At 47.0% G+C, this 14,872-nt stretch overlaps 1 long non-coding RNA gene across 1 annotated transcript in view; it reads right to left on the bottom strand.

The window, feature by feature from the left end:
* The window catches only part of LOC146058778 (uncharacterized), a 29,506-nt gene extending 17,103 nt beyond the window's left edge, over nt 1-12,403 (bottom strand). The window contains exon 1 of the long non-coding RNA XR_014469951.1: nt 12,265-12,403. This is a non-coding gene — a long non-coding RNA (uncharacterized LOC146058778). The remainder of the gene's footprint in view (nt 1-12,264) is intronic.
* Between the last annotated feature and the right edge of the window lie 2,469 nt (nt 12,404-14,872).

Below are 14,872 nucleotides of genomic sequence, written 5' to 3'. Positions count from 1 at the left end.
GGGGTGCTGCTATTCAGGCCGGGGCTACCCTCAAGAAACAAAAAATTCAAAGACAAACAGACTTAGAAAATAAAATTAGGGATTTAGACTGCAAGAACCAAACCTCCCCTTCCGCTGCCCTCAGGAAAGAGCTTTCAGAAGCTCGTAGTCAATTACAGAAAATGCTCCTGGCCCAAACTCAGTTGGCCTTGAACAGACTCCGTACAAAATTCTATCTATCAGGGAATAAATCTGGGAAAATGTTAGCACGTAAACTGAGAATGCAGCATGCCAAGAATAGGATTAAGCTCATACATTCCCCATCTAAGGAGAAACTCCTAAACCCAAAGGATATATCTAACCAGTTTGCTAAATATTACTCTCAACTATATAACCTATCTCTAGACCCAGACACCCCCCAACCCTCTAAAATGTCTATATCCTCTTTCCTAGAAGGAGTTAATTTGCCTTCCTTATCCAATGATCAGTTAGAAGTCCTAAATGCCCCGTGGTCTCCGTCTGAAGTAGATGCTGCTGTTAAATCCCTACCTAGGGGCAAAGCCCCAGGCCCCGACGGGTTTATCAATAATTTTTACATCACTTACCGCGAAACCCTCACACCCTATCTGACTGATCTTTTTAATACTATCACATCTTTAGGTTCCCTCCCCAAGGAAATGCTGGAAGCACAAATAATAACCCTGCCCAAACCAGGAAAAGATCCAGCCCACTGCCAGAACTATCGTCCGATAGCTCTGCTGAACAGCGACACTAAATTGTTCGCAAAACTTATAGCTCTCAGAATTACATACAAAGTCAAAGGTGCAGGTGCACAAATTAAACTCCCAATTTCAAAATTTTTGCAAATTCAGAATTAAAAATTATTTGCCTATGCTGGTACACCCGGACCAGACGGGGTTTGTCCCAGGGAGGCAGTCGTCTGATAACACTCGTCGAGTGTTTAATTTAATTGACTCTCTCACGGATGATCAGGGCCTTCTGCTGCTGTCTTTAGACGCGGAGAAGGCCTTTGACCACTTAAACTGGGAGTATATGCAGACTGTCCTCTCTAAATTTGGGTTTAGGAATCAGATTATGTCTTCTATTTTGGCACTATATAGTACCCCCACGGCCCGGGTGTTTAGCAATGGCTTTCTCTCAGATCAGTTTCCCATTTCCAATGGAACAAGGCAGGGCTGTCCCCTCTCCCCAATAATATTTGTGCTATCTATTGAACCCCTTGCCTCCAAAATTCGTGCTGACCCTGATTTTCCCGGTCTCCAATCAGGATCCTCATCGCATAAGCTAAGTCTCTTTGCGGATGATATTTTACTTTTTGTTTCTGATCCCTTCCGTACATTACCCCACCTACACGATACTCTAGACAGTTTTAGTAAAGCCTCATACTACAGATTAAACACCACAAAAACTGATGCCCTACCCATTAAGTTAGCTGACTCATACCCAATTCTGTCCTCTAAATTTCCATATAACTGGCAGAAAGTGTCTATACGCTACCTGGGTATAAATATCCCATCAGACACTGGGAGGGTCCTTGAGGTTAACCTACCACCCCTTCTTAGTTCATTAGAATCTCTTTCCAAATCCTGGCTTGCGTTCGATGTCTCATGGATGGGACGCATGGCTGCCTTTAAAATGTCCCTATTACCTAAACTCATGTATCTCTTCCGCACGATCCCCTACACTTTCCCGAAAAAAGAGCTTGCCAAATGTAACTCAATCATGCTCAAATATATCTGGTCCTCAGGTCCCCCTAAACTGGCTCGCTCTAAGATGACCCTCCCTAGAGCCAAAGGTGGATTGAACCTCCCAGACCTAGGTTTATACCATGATGCCTGCAAACTGGCCCAGATAAAAACTTTCTTTGAAGCACGCTCAGAATCAAGGTGGGTAGATCCTGAGATATCGCATGCAACGACCCCAATCGATGATCTGTTTAGAATACCTAAACAACTCCGACCTGATCTCTCCTCACTCCTCCCAACTACTAGGGCCTCTATTGCAACCTGGGATGCATTGATTTCTAGACTCCCCCACCCCATATCTCAACTCCCACTAATTTCATTGAAATCATTACCCAAACTAATACCCAATCTACATCTTGCCAGATGGACCACGCTAGGTATTTCTAAACTACGTGATATTTTGGAAGGCCAGCATATCCTCCCGTTCTCTGCCCTCTCCAGCAGAGATTCTCTCTCCCCAAATCTGAACTACTGCATTATTTTCAAATCTGTCACTGGTGGAATACTGCCCATCCGTCTAATAGTATACCTTGATTCAAATATCTACTCCCGACTTAACCTACTAAACTCGAAAGGGGATGTTACATTCTGGTATAGAACATTGATAGACATTCCAAATTCCCCTAAGTCAAATGCACAGATTAAATGGGAAGCTGACTTAGATATGACCCTCTCGGACGCTCAATGGAGCAAAATTTTTCTCTCCTCCTATGCTATGTCAAAATGTATGAACCATACCGAGATGCACATAAAGTTAATATACAGATTATACCTAACCCCAGCCAAATTACACTCCTTCTGGCCCACATGTTCCAAGTTCTGTTGGAGACATTGTGGCAATACTGGTCACATATACCATATATTCTGGTCTTGCCCCCTTCTCACTGTGTTTTGGAAGGAAGTATTTGACCTAGCAAATCAGGTCTTAGACACAGCACTATTACCCACTCCATTAATAGCCTTATTTAATATATTTCCCGACACGGTCTTACCTAACAAACGCTATGTTCTAGGCCATATATTCATTGCGGCCCGTGCAGCCCTGGCCCAGTGCTGGAAACAAAACGCCCCTCCTCTACTTTCAAAAGTTACTCAGAAAATTAACTTTAACTTCACCATGGAAACACAATATGCTTCCCACTCCGGCTCTGTATCTGCTTCAATGGCTCGCTGGTCGCTTTGGCATGAATATGTTACTAGTGGAGCAGGTACATCGCACATTTCCAAATCACCCCAATGTGACCCCCTCCAATTCAGCCTTAACGAGAGACAAGCAGAATCTACAGACTCTTCTTGATCCCTTAATTCTCCACTCTATAACCTGTTTGCGTGGTTGCGTTACGTACTTAATGTTTATCTAACTATTTTTACTGCTAGATGTATTTGGCTAACATAGATATAGCTTACATTACTATTATAGTTAAATACTTTACCTGATGTTTCTGTTTAGGCTTACTGAATTCTCATTGTGTACCGTATGACGATATTTCTTGCCTGCCTACTTATGCACAGAGTCTATGTACCCTCCCCCCACCCCTTTGTCCCCCCCTGTTCCCACTCCTTGTTCTACTTTATTCTGTAACCCCCCATCAAAAATTTCAATAAAATATTGATGTTAAAAAAAAAAAAAAGGATATTGTGGAGACTGTGTATCCAGAAAATACCCATATTGGGAAAAATGTATACATTATTTTTTTCCTGCATATCCTACCAGAAGTCTGTTACATATATCACTAAGCGCTGCAGATAACCGTGGGATACACCATCTAGCCCCTCTAAGGCTATATTGCACTTTGTTTATCTTTGATATTGCTGCATAAGTCCAGTCCAGTGGCACTGACGTTAAAGTTCATTGGTACTGCTAAGTCCAGTAATATTGCCATTGGTACTTGTTTCCTAGCACGGCCACACCGATTTGCATCGGGGTGGTCGTGTCGGAAAAATCGCGACGGTCGCATCGCATGCGACCAAATCGCATGCGATGCGACCGACGCGATCGACCCGATTTTTACATTGAATCAAATGTGAATAGGGTCCCTGGGACCCTATTTTACATTGGATTCAATGAAAAATATTCCCCAGCCCCCCAATTTTACCCCCTCAACGCCGCCACCCCATGATTGACGCCAACCCAAAGCGTGGCGAGCGCATCGAGCCCGCGAGGGGCGGCGGTGCGCGTCCTCCGACCTTTTCATACCCCTACTATCCACGTCGGCGTGGAGTTGAGAATATAAAGTGTGGCGAGCGCAGCGAGCCACCGAGCCCGAAGCGTGGCGAGCGCAGCGGGCCACGCGAGGGGACGCGTATAACTTCACAGGTATACGCGTCCCCTCGCAGGGCTCACTGCGCTCGCCACGCTTCGGGCTCGGTGGCTCGCTGCGCTCGCCACACTTTATATTCTCAACTCCACACCGACGTGGATAGTAGGGGTATGAAAAGGTCGGAGGACGCGCACCGCCGCCGCTCGCCACGCTTCGGGTTGGCGTCAATCGTGGGGTGACGACGGGGCCATATACAATGTGAAATTGGCTCATTTCGCATTGTTTCCTATGTGAGATGGACTTAATCAAGTCCATCTCATCTTGTGCCATTATAATGGCACAAGACCGACGCGATGCTCCCGATTTCAATGTTAAAAAATATTTTAACATTGAAGCCTATGGCAAAATTGCGGGCATCGCGCCGGGGGCCGACGCGATGCCCCCGATTTTGCCTTTGCCGGCAAAATGGACCTGATTTCAAAGGAAATCGGGTCCATCGCGGGCATCGTGTACCTTGGTACTGCTGCATAAGTCCAGTAATACTGCTGTTAATGTCCAGTGATACAGCTGCATAAGTCCAGTCTAGTGGCATTGACATTAAAATCCATTGGTACTGCTGCATAAGTCCAGTAATACAGCCATTAAAGTCCTGTGATATTGCTGCATAACTCCAGTCCAGTGATACTTCATTAAAATAAAGGAGAACCAAAATTTGGGGGATCAAATAGTGAAAGAATAAGAACCACTCCCTCCTTGTGCTGAAGCCAGGGCCAGCAACAGATACATTGGTATCTCTGAGGACCCCCCTCCCCCTCAAACACTATCAACCCCCTTTGCTGGGACATAAACTGGAAGCGCATGTCCATTACTGGAGTGGTGTGCTCTATCACATTGATGCACTCCCTCAACCCGCGGTCTGCGCTTTAGCACACTGATGCACTGTCTCACCCTGTGCTTTGTCAATTGAAATGCTCCCTCACCCCGCGGTCTGCGTGTTAGCATACTGATGCACTCCCTCGCCCGCGGCCTGTGTTCTATCACACTAACACACTCCCTCACCCTGTGGCTGGCTGATTGAGCTGCCTGATGGCAGAAGGCTGCAAGACAGGGAGCTTAGCTGTTGGATGGCTCTGGGGCCCCACAAATAATGGGGGCCTGGGTCAGCTAACCCCTTTGACCCCCATGTTGCTGGGCCTGGCTGAAGCTGCTGCCACTAGACATGACATAGAACATGAAATGCCAGATACGTCATCTGCCAATGGACAATGTCAGCATAGAAGGCATGTAAAATCCAAAATGGCAAAGTTCAGTAACTTGAATTTTTTTTAAAAATAATTTGATGAGTAAGGGTAAGCTTGCCAATATGCCATTTACAACACAGAAGGAATGGCTAAGGCCCTGGCCTATGTTCATGACTAGTGGTTCAGCTTCATATGACGACCTAAGCCCGCCCCCTCCCTTTAGAAATTTTAAGTGAGTTAAGCTGTCATCAAAAACATAGCAGCAAGCAACTGTGCCTACTAACTGCATGGCACTGTATCACAAATCCCCAAGAAGAGTCCAAAGGTGTTGGCGGTTGCGATGCCTGATCTTCCCATCACTTTATAGGAAGAGGTGGCTCCTTCCACCATTTGCAGCATGCCCTCTGCATATGCTGGAAGGATCACCCACAGTCCAGTTCCTGATTTTGTTGTACACCGGGAGGAGGATATTGATGTAGCTGGTGCTGAGGAGGAAGTTGAGGAGGATGCTGCTGATGGTGATGTGGTTTGCTTATATGAGGCACCGGGCAAGACAGTTGTTGTCCGTGGGATGCAAAAGGCTGTCACCATTCCTGGGCAGAAGACCAAAAAATCCACCTCTTTGGTCTGGAATTATTTTTATCCAGATCCGGACAACAATTGTCTCGCCATATGTGGCTTATGTAATGCTGCATTAAGCAGGGGTAAGGCCGTTGGCCACCTAGGGACATCCTCGCTTATGCATCACCCGAAGTCCGTTCATAAGTCACTGTTTAGTTCAGAAACTGTGGCTAGGACCGTAAGCAGTCCAGGGACCCCTAAATCCCTTAATCCTGTTATATCCAAGCACCTAAAAACCACACCAGCATGTCACTCCTCATCAATTTCCTTCTCCATCTGGATCGGAGGTAGTCCTGCAGGCCATGTCACCGGCATGACTGACTCTTCTTCTATCCGGGATTCCTCCAGGGGATCCTGCAGCACTACGCCTACTGCTGCTGCTACTGCTTTTGCTGCTGGGAGTCGTTCATCATCCCAGAGGAGAAGTCGGAACACCACTACGTCTTTCACTAAGCAATTGAATGTCCAACAGTCGTTTGTGATGAGGACGATGTACGACAGCGGTCATCCTATGGCAAAGTGGATAACTGCGACCTTGACAGCTATGTTGGTGTTAGACGTGTGTCTGGTGTCCGCTACCAGTGGAGTGGGATTTAGACGATTGATGGAGGTATTGTGTCCCTGGTACCAAATCCCATCTAGATTCCACTTCACTAGGCAGGCAATACCCAGGATGCACAGAGACATCCGAAAAAGTGTCCTCATTGCCCTGAATAATGTGGTTGCACCCACTGTCCACTTAACCAAGGACATGTGGACAAGTGGCTCAGGGCAAACTAAGGACTATAAGAGTGTGACTGCCCACTGAGTAGATGCATCGCTTTCTGCAGTAACATCAGCAGCAGCATCTCCAAAATGCCAGCTCCTTCCAAGGCAGGCTACGCTGTGTATAACCGGTTTCACTAAGAGGCAAAACGCCAACAACCTCTCAGAGAAACTGAGGGAAGTCATCTCGTAGTGGCTTACCCCACTTAGACTCTCCTGGGGATTTGTGGTATTGGACAACGCCAGTAACATTGTGCGGGCATCACATATGGGCAATTTCCAACTTGTGCTATGTTTTGTATAAATTTGATGGTGCGGCATTTCCTCAAAAGTGGCAGAAGCGTGCAGGAGATGCTTGCGGTGGCTCACAAAATTGCGATGATTGGTTTGTTAAAGCCAATGTGCATGTCCTATTTACATAACATAAGGGTGGGTGGGAGGACCCAAGGACAATTCAATCTTGCACCTCTTTTTTTGGGCATTATGTGCTCTTTGGGGCCTAGTTTTTCAAACTGCTATCCTGTCTGCAGCTGCAGTGCCACTCCTAGATGGGCCACATGTTTGTGCTGCCCACTTGTGTCGCTTAGCATAGACATCCAACTACCTGGGTGCAACCTTTTGGCCTAAAAACAACATTGTGAGGTGTGAGGTATTCAGGATATGAGACTGTTAAGTTCAAGAGAAAACAAGAGAAAAATGGAAAACTCTGTTTGGAGGCACCCTTATGTCCCAAAATATTATTGGTACTAAGACTAATCTTAATATATAAATTTTATTGTGATTTTAATTAAAATTATGGACCACCTTTTACTTTATATTACACACTACGAAAATATTTACGAATTTAACAATCCATTGCTTGTCATATACTCCGGTTATTTAAAAAAATATATTCAGGATAGACTGGAAATGAGTGTAAATTATTGTTATTGAGGTTAATAATTGCATAGGAGGAAAAAAATAAACAAATTCTGCGATTATAGCGATTTTTCATGGTTTTTAAAAAAAATACAGATCCGAAACACTGAAGGGTGGTGTTTGGGAACAGATCCAGATCCAAAACACTGCCTGCATTACAGATCCAAAACACGTTTCACGAAACACTAAAAGTGGCCGGTGCACATCCCTAATATATACACATATACACAGCTATAGGACAATCATAAAGTTCTACCATGTTCAAGCTTCTAGTTCGATATTAACTTCTAATTTGATATTACTTAGGAAATGTAACTGCTTACACTAGCAAGATTACATATTTTAAGTATTTGCATTTTGTACACTTTCCTTAAAGGCAACACGACATGTCAAATCATACCTCCCAACTTTCTGAATCCTTATAGTAGGACTGCTGCTAAGCGGGTGACATGGGGGACTCCCAGTGGCATAGCTTGTGCAAGGCAGCCCCTGCTGCCGCTTTAGGGCGCGAGTGGCAGCGGGGGCTGTGTGGGCGCCGGGCACCAGCACACTGACAATCATCGATTGCAGCACCCGCCAATGGCCCGACCAGCCTTCTTCCTATTGATGACTCTCCCCTCCGCAGCTGCTGCGCCTGTGTCACACTGTATTACAGGCAGCAGCGCTGACAGCACAGAGGCTCTCTCCCTGTTCCTAAGCACCCTGGTCAGCGCCGCTGCAGGGACCGGAAAAGGGGTGGGGCTAACGGCAGAGGGGACAGAGCTACAAGGAAGGAAGACTGTTTAATGGAAAAAAGAAGGACAGGATGAGCTGGCAGCCTGAAATGCCCTGATCTACTTGAGTAAAATGTGAGTGTACTGCAACTGGTGTGGACATATGTACAGGCAGCGCTACTAGTGTCAGCAGCTGGTGTGGACATATGTAAATGCAGCACTACTAGTATCAGCAAATGCCCTACGATGGGAACAGAGAAACCTTGGTCGGACGCTGATCGGTCAGTTGCTTGGAGTCCGAGGCTGCACTGTGCCCCTGGGGAAACTCGGGGGTGCCAAACATGCACGGGTGATCCCAAAATCACCATGCACTTTTGTTATCACCATGCACTAGTATGGCACTTGCACTGCGCACTTCCCTTCAGGTAGCGCTTCACGTCCTTACCCCGTCCTTTTGGATGGGGTAGGACAATTTTTCACACCCCCACCCTGGCCTTCTGGCTAGGGTATCTTTATTATTTATTTCTCTTCCCCTCTCACGTTCGTCACTTTTCACGTTCCTTGTTTTTTGTAGTTTTGTCACGTTTTTTTGGGTAGTGTGGTCGACCCTTTCGGGCCTTCCATTTCCCCAATGTGCCGAAGCTCTCACCTTTTGTGGAGAGCTTCGTGCCCCCCGAGGACGACCCCGAGCCGCAAGGCGGAGGGAAGTCTACTGAGGGTCTCTCCAAACCTTCGGGTGCGGAGGACCCACCGTCCTAACCCTTCCGGGGGTTGAGGAATGAGGGTCTCTCTAAGCTTCGGCGAAGAGGACCCACCGTTCCCTATTTTCCCCTCTTCGGCCTTATGGTTGAGAGGGGTTAGGGGAAAAACGGGGCCCGTCTCCTTCAGGAGATGGCCCAATTCGATCGCACGGCCCCCTTTGCACGTGTTTAGGCACAGCACTGGTGGTAGGGAGCACACCTCGGGCTCCTGAGTTTCTTCAAACTACTAGTATCAGCAACTGGTGTAGACATATGTAAAGGCAGCACTACTAGTGTCAACAACTGGTGTGGGCATATGGATAATCAGTGCTAATAGTGTCGGCAACTGGTGTGGACATATGTAGAGGCAGCGCTACTAGTGTCGGCAATGGGTGTAGACATATATACAGGCAGCGATACTAGTGTCAGCAACTGGTGTGGTCATATGGATAGGCAGCGTTACTAATGTCGTCAACTGGTGTGGACATATGTACAGGCAGCGCTACTAGTCTCAGCAACTGGTGTAGGCATATGTACAGGCAGCGCTACTACTGTCGGCAACTGGTGTGGGCATATGTATAATCAGCGCTCCTAGTCTCAGCAACTGGTGTGGACATATGTACAGGCAGTGCTACTAGTGTCAGCAACTGGTGTGGACATATTTACATGCGGCGCTACTAGTGTCGGCAACTGGTGTGGGCATATGTACAGGCAGCGCTACTACTGTTGGAAACTGGTGTGGGCATATGTACAGGCAGCGCTACTAGTGTCAACAACTGGTGTGGGCATATGTATAATCAGCGCTCCTAGTGTCGGCGACTGGTGTGGATATATGTACAGGCAGCACTACTAGTGTCAGCAACTGGTGTGGGCATATGTATAGGCAGCGCTACTAGTGTCGGCAACTGGTGTAGGCATATGTAAAAGCAGCGCTACTAGTGTCAGCAACTGGTGTAGGCATATGTATAGGCAGTGCTACTAGTGTCGGTAACTGGTGTGGACATATGTATGGGCATCACTACTGTTGGCAACTGGTGTGGGTGTTACATTTAGGCAATGCTACTATTGTCAACAACTGGTGTGGATGTTATGTATAGGCAGCACTTCTCGTGTCGGCAACTGGTGTGGGCATACGTATAGGCAGCACTACTCGTGTCGGCAACTGGTGTGGGCATATGTATAGGCAGCGCTACTGCTGTCTGCAATTGGTGTGGGCATATGTATAGGCAGCAGTAATACTGTTGGCAACTGGTGTGGGCATATGTATAGGCAGCACTACTTCTGTTGGCAACTGGTCTGGGTGTTACGTATAAGCAGCGCTACTACTTCGGGAACGGGTGTGGGCATTATGTATAAGCAGCGCTACTGCTGTCTGCAACTGATGTGGTCCTTATGTACAGTATAAGTTGCTCTTCTACTGTCAGTAACTGTGTGCGTTTTATATATATGTATATATCTGCAGTGGAATTGACTGTTTGTTCGAATTGTGGACTACTTTTTCACTGCGGGGAAAATCCTGATTTTAAGCTAATGCCCTATAGTGGGTTCATCCTATCCCAGTAATACGGCATCATATTGTCTGCTGCCTGTGGCCCATTGAATGATTTTCTTGGGGTTAGATCGTTCCCACTACCTTCATTTATTTTATATTTGCTATTTGATGTAAAGATCACTCTTTATACCATTTATTCTATGAACTGCGTTTGCCCCTGATGAAGTCGTGTTGACGAAACGCGTTGGAATATTTTAATAAAGAATTTCTACCAGAACGAAGTCTACATTTTATTAATGAAAACAGTCGAATTGTATTCCAGAGAAATTGTGATTGTGAAATCATGGTGATTGCATGCACATGCTAAGTGGTACCATTTGAGCGCACTCTAAACCACCCCCTTTTTTGTCCATATGATTCCGTGTCTCTCACTAACAGGAGAGACGTTTTAGGGTTGCAGCTCACAAATACTAATAGCGCAATACCAGGACCATTGTTCTTTGCTATATATATATATATATATATATATATATATATATATATATATATATATATATATATATATATATATATGTGTATATATATATATAAAAGCAGCGCTACTACTGCCGGTAACTCTGGGCATTATGTAGTCATATGTAGGTGTACTCGGGCATTGCGAGGAGCATAATGTGTGTCGTAATATTATATGGTGTGCGGCATATTGTGTAAGGAGCATTACGCTGTGTGGCATAATACATATTGGTCATTACGATGTTATTAGTACTTTTATATGGCCACGCCCCTTCCCCATGAAGCATCGCTCCTACATTTTGCCGAGTGCCTTCGGCGCACACTCTCCTATTTTAAGTATGGTGGTGGGGCACTCACCAATTCCCTTTCTGGAACAGGGCTAGTTATGCCACTGGTTCTGCTGTGCTACTGTGTGGTGTAATTTGGAATGGGATTACTATTGTGTGACCATGCCCATTCCTTGTGAGATGACATGTCTTTCTTTCGGAGTGCACTGTATTTTTTATATGGGGGGGGGGTTGCCACAAAATTTTATGGCAGGGGGGAGGGAAATTTATATTTACGCCACTGGAGTCCCCACCCCACCACGGGACACGAGAACGTCCCCAATAAACGGCACGTTCCCAAGGAAAGCAGGACAGTTGGGAGGTATGGGCAAATAGTAAGAGCCTGCTGTTATATTGAAATAGTAAAGGGTCATTGGATCGACCAACTAAAGCAGGCATGTCCAAACTGTGGCCCTCCAGCTGTTGTGAAACTACACATCCCAGCATGCCTTGCCATAGTTTTAGCATTCCCTAATAACAAAACTGGCAAGGCATGATGGAACTTGTAGCTGGAAGGCCATAGTTTGGACATGCCTAAACTAAAGGTTGACATAAATTGGGTCGACCACTGAAGGTGTCGACATCTGAAATAGTTCAACATGCTTAAGGTCGACATGGGTCTTTTGTCCTGAATGACGACATGGTCGACATGGACACCACATCTGTGCACCACGTCCCATGTTGACCTTTTGATTATCGACCTAGACATTGTCGACCTAATGCTTGTGTCGACCTAATAACCATGTCGACATTGAGCATTTCGACCTATTTCAGGTGTTGACCTAACCCATGTCGACCTTCAGTGGTTGACCCAATGTATGTCGACCTTAACTGTGTCAACCTAACGACTGTATACCATTGAAAAATATCACTTTGTCGATAAGGAAATGTTAATAAAGTAATAAGAAATGTATAGAAAATGTACTTACATAATGCTGGCTGGGAAGGGCTCTCTCTTCAAAGCCAATTAGCTGGACATGCCTGATGTAGGATGTCATTATGTATTCTGATGTTCTGCAGTTGCTGCTCACCTGTGGTTGTTACAAACTCCTGTCTCTACACTGCTGCTACAGCAGGTGGGCACAGTGAAAAAGCAGGGCTCAGCACTGATTGGCTGGCAACAGTCTAATTTTCTTTTTTATTTCCAGGTGTCTTGTATGAGAAATTCAACTTCCTCCTAGAAAGAGTATATTTACAGAAGAATGTTGACACATCCGCATATTCTGAGAACTTAGTTTGTGTACTCATATGTTAAATCTATATGTTTGTATTCATATATATATATATATATATATATATATATATATATATATATATATATATATTGTGTGAAAAGGATCACATACATGGGGACTGAAATCAAGACTTTGATCTTTATTTTATAAAGAAGGTCACAGCAATATATATATATATATATATATACTAGGTGATTCATCGCGCCCTACGGGCGCTCTTCACACCGTCGTAAGGGGCTGCGCCCCCTTAATTTGTGAACGTTTGTATATGAGAAATATGGTTAGAATTGTATGAAAGATGCCCTGTATTGCAACTTAGGTGTCCGCGAATCGCGGGAGGGGGGGTCGCGGAGGGTGCCGCGAATTGCAGGAGGGGGGGTCGCGGGGGGTGCCGCGAATTACAGGAGGGGGGGTTGTGGGGGGGTGGATGCTGCGAATCGCGGGAGGGGAGGGATTGCAGAGAATCGCGGGAGGGGGGTCGCGGGGTGGGTTGCCGCAAATCGCTGGAGGGGGGTTACGGGGGCGGGGGTTGCGGCGAATCATGGTAGGGGGGGTCGCGGGGGCTGTGCCGTGAATCACGGGAGGGGGGTTACGGGGTGGGGTGCTGAGAATCGCGGGGGGGGTGTGTGTGTGCCATTTCATTGGTGTCCATGTTGACACATGACAATGAATATGAAAACATTCAAAAAATGAAATAAATCTTCAAAAACTCATGTCAACCTTTTTCATTGTCGACCATAGCCGTGCCAGTGTTTTGCATGTGCCATTTAATCCTGGGGCTGCCGCGAATCGCGGGGGTGCCGCGATTTGCGGGGGGGGGGTTGCGGGTGGTGGGTGCCGCGAATCCCGGGAGAGCGGGGTTCATGGGGGTTCCGGTGGGGGGTTGCCGCGAATTGCGGGAGGGGGGGGGGTCGCAGGGGGGTGCCGCGAATCGCCGGAGGGGGGGTTGCGGGGGGTGTGACGCAAATCGCCACAAGAAAAAAATCAACACAGAAAGGTCAACACATGTAAATGTTGACATAAGTGTGGCACTTCATTGGTGTCCATGTCGACACATGACAATGAATATGAAAAAATTAAAAAAATTAAAAATAAATCTTCAAAAACTCATGTCAACCTTTTTCATTGTCGACCATAGCCATGTCAGTGTTTTCCATGTGCAATTTAATTCTGGAGCTGCCGCGAATCACGGGGGGGTGCCGCGAATCGCGGGAGGGGGGTCGCAGTGGGGTGCCGCCAATCGTGCAAGGGGGGGTCGCGGGGGGGGGTCTTTTTGCCGCGAATCGCGGGAGGGAGGTCGCGGGGGGGGTGTTTTTTCCGCGAATCGGGGGGGGTCACGGGGAAGGGTTTGCCGCGATTCGCGGGAGGGGGGGGTCGCGGGGTGGTGGTTATGCCGCGAATTGCGGGAGGGGTCGTGGGGGGGTTCTTTTTGCAGCGAATCGCGGGAGGTGGGGTCGCGGGGGTGTTTTTGCTGCGAATCGCGGTAGGGGGGGTCGCGGGGGAGCGGGTGTTTTTGCCGCGAATCGCGGGAGGGGGGGCGCGCGGGGGGGGGTTTGCCGCAAATCGCGGGAGGGGGGCGCTCACCTGGTGGCTGTGGAGTAGCAGTGCTGGGCAACATGGGAAGGCAGTGGGTGTCTGGCACTGTCTGTGGGCTCACTGGGCTGGTTCTCTGTCACATACCTCCCAACATGACCCTCTCCAGGAGGGACACAATGCTCTGTTTCTAGACTTCCCCTTAATGTATGATTGCCATCACCTGTTTTAAACAGGTTAATTTCTCAGAAAGGTGTTCAGCACAGATGAAGGCAATCACACATTAAGAGGAAAGTCCAGGAACAGAGCGTTATAGACACAGACACCCACTTTGAGTGACAGATGTAGCCAAATATATAGGATATATATATATATATATATATATATATATTGTGTGAAAAGGATCACATACATGGGGACTGAAATCAAGACTTTGATCTTTATTTTATAAAGAAGGTCACAGCATACCAGATTAATTCCTTAAGGTGAGTACACACGGGTGCAATTTCATGTGAAATCGCTGGAATATGGTCTCTGAGCGACCATATTGCCAGTGATTTGATAAATCGCCAGCTGCGTGCTCCCGTGTGCATGCCTAATGGTCGCTGGTCGCAGGAGCATGCTCCTGCGACCAGCGGCTTTCCCTGGCGATCGCTGTGCCGGGAGGTCAGTGCCGGGGAGATCAGCGTTGATCTCCCCAGCCCCGTGCCGCTGCTCCCTCCCTCCTCCCATCAAAGTGACAGCAGCAGCATCTGCTGCTGCTGCGCTC

This window comes from Crinia signifera, chromosome 2, assembly GCF_055691185.1.
Source record: "Crinia signifera chromosome 2, ASM5569118v1, whole genome shotgun sequence".
Classification (NCBI taxonomy): Eukaryota; Metazoa; Chordata; class Amphibia; order Anura; family Myobatrachidae; genus Crinia; species Crinia signifera.
This window is presented reverse-complemented; position numbering and strand designations above follow the sequence as displayed.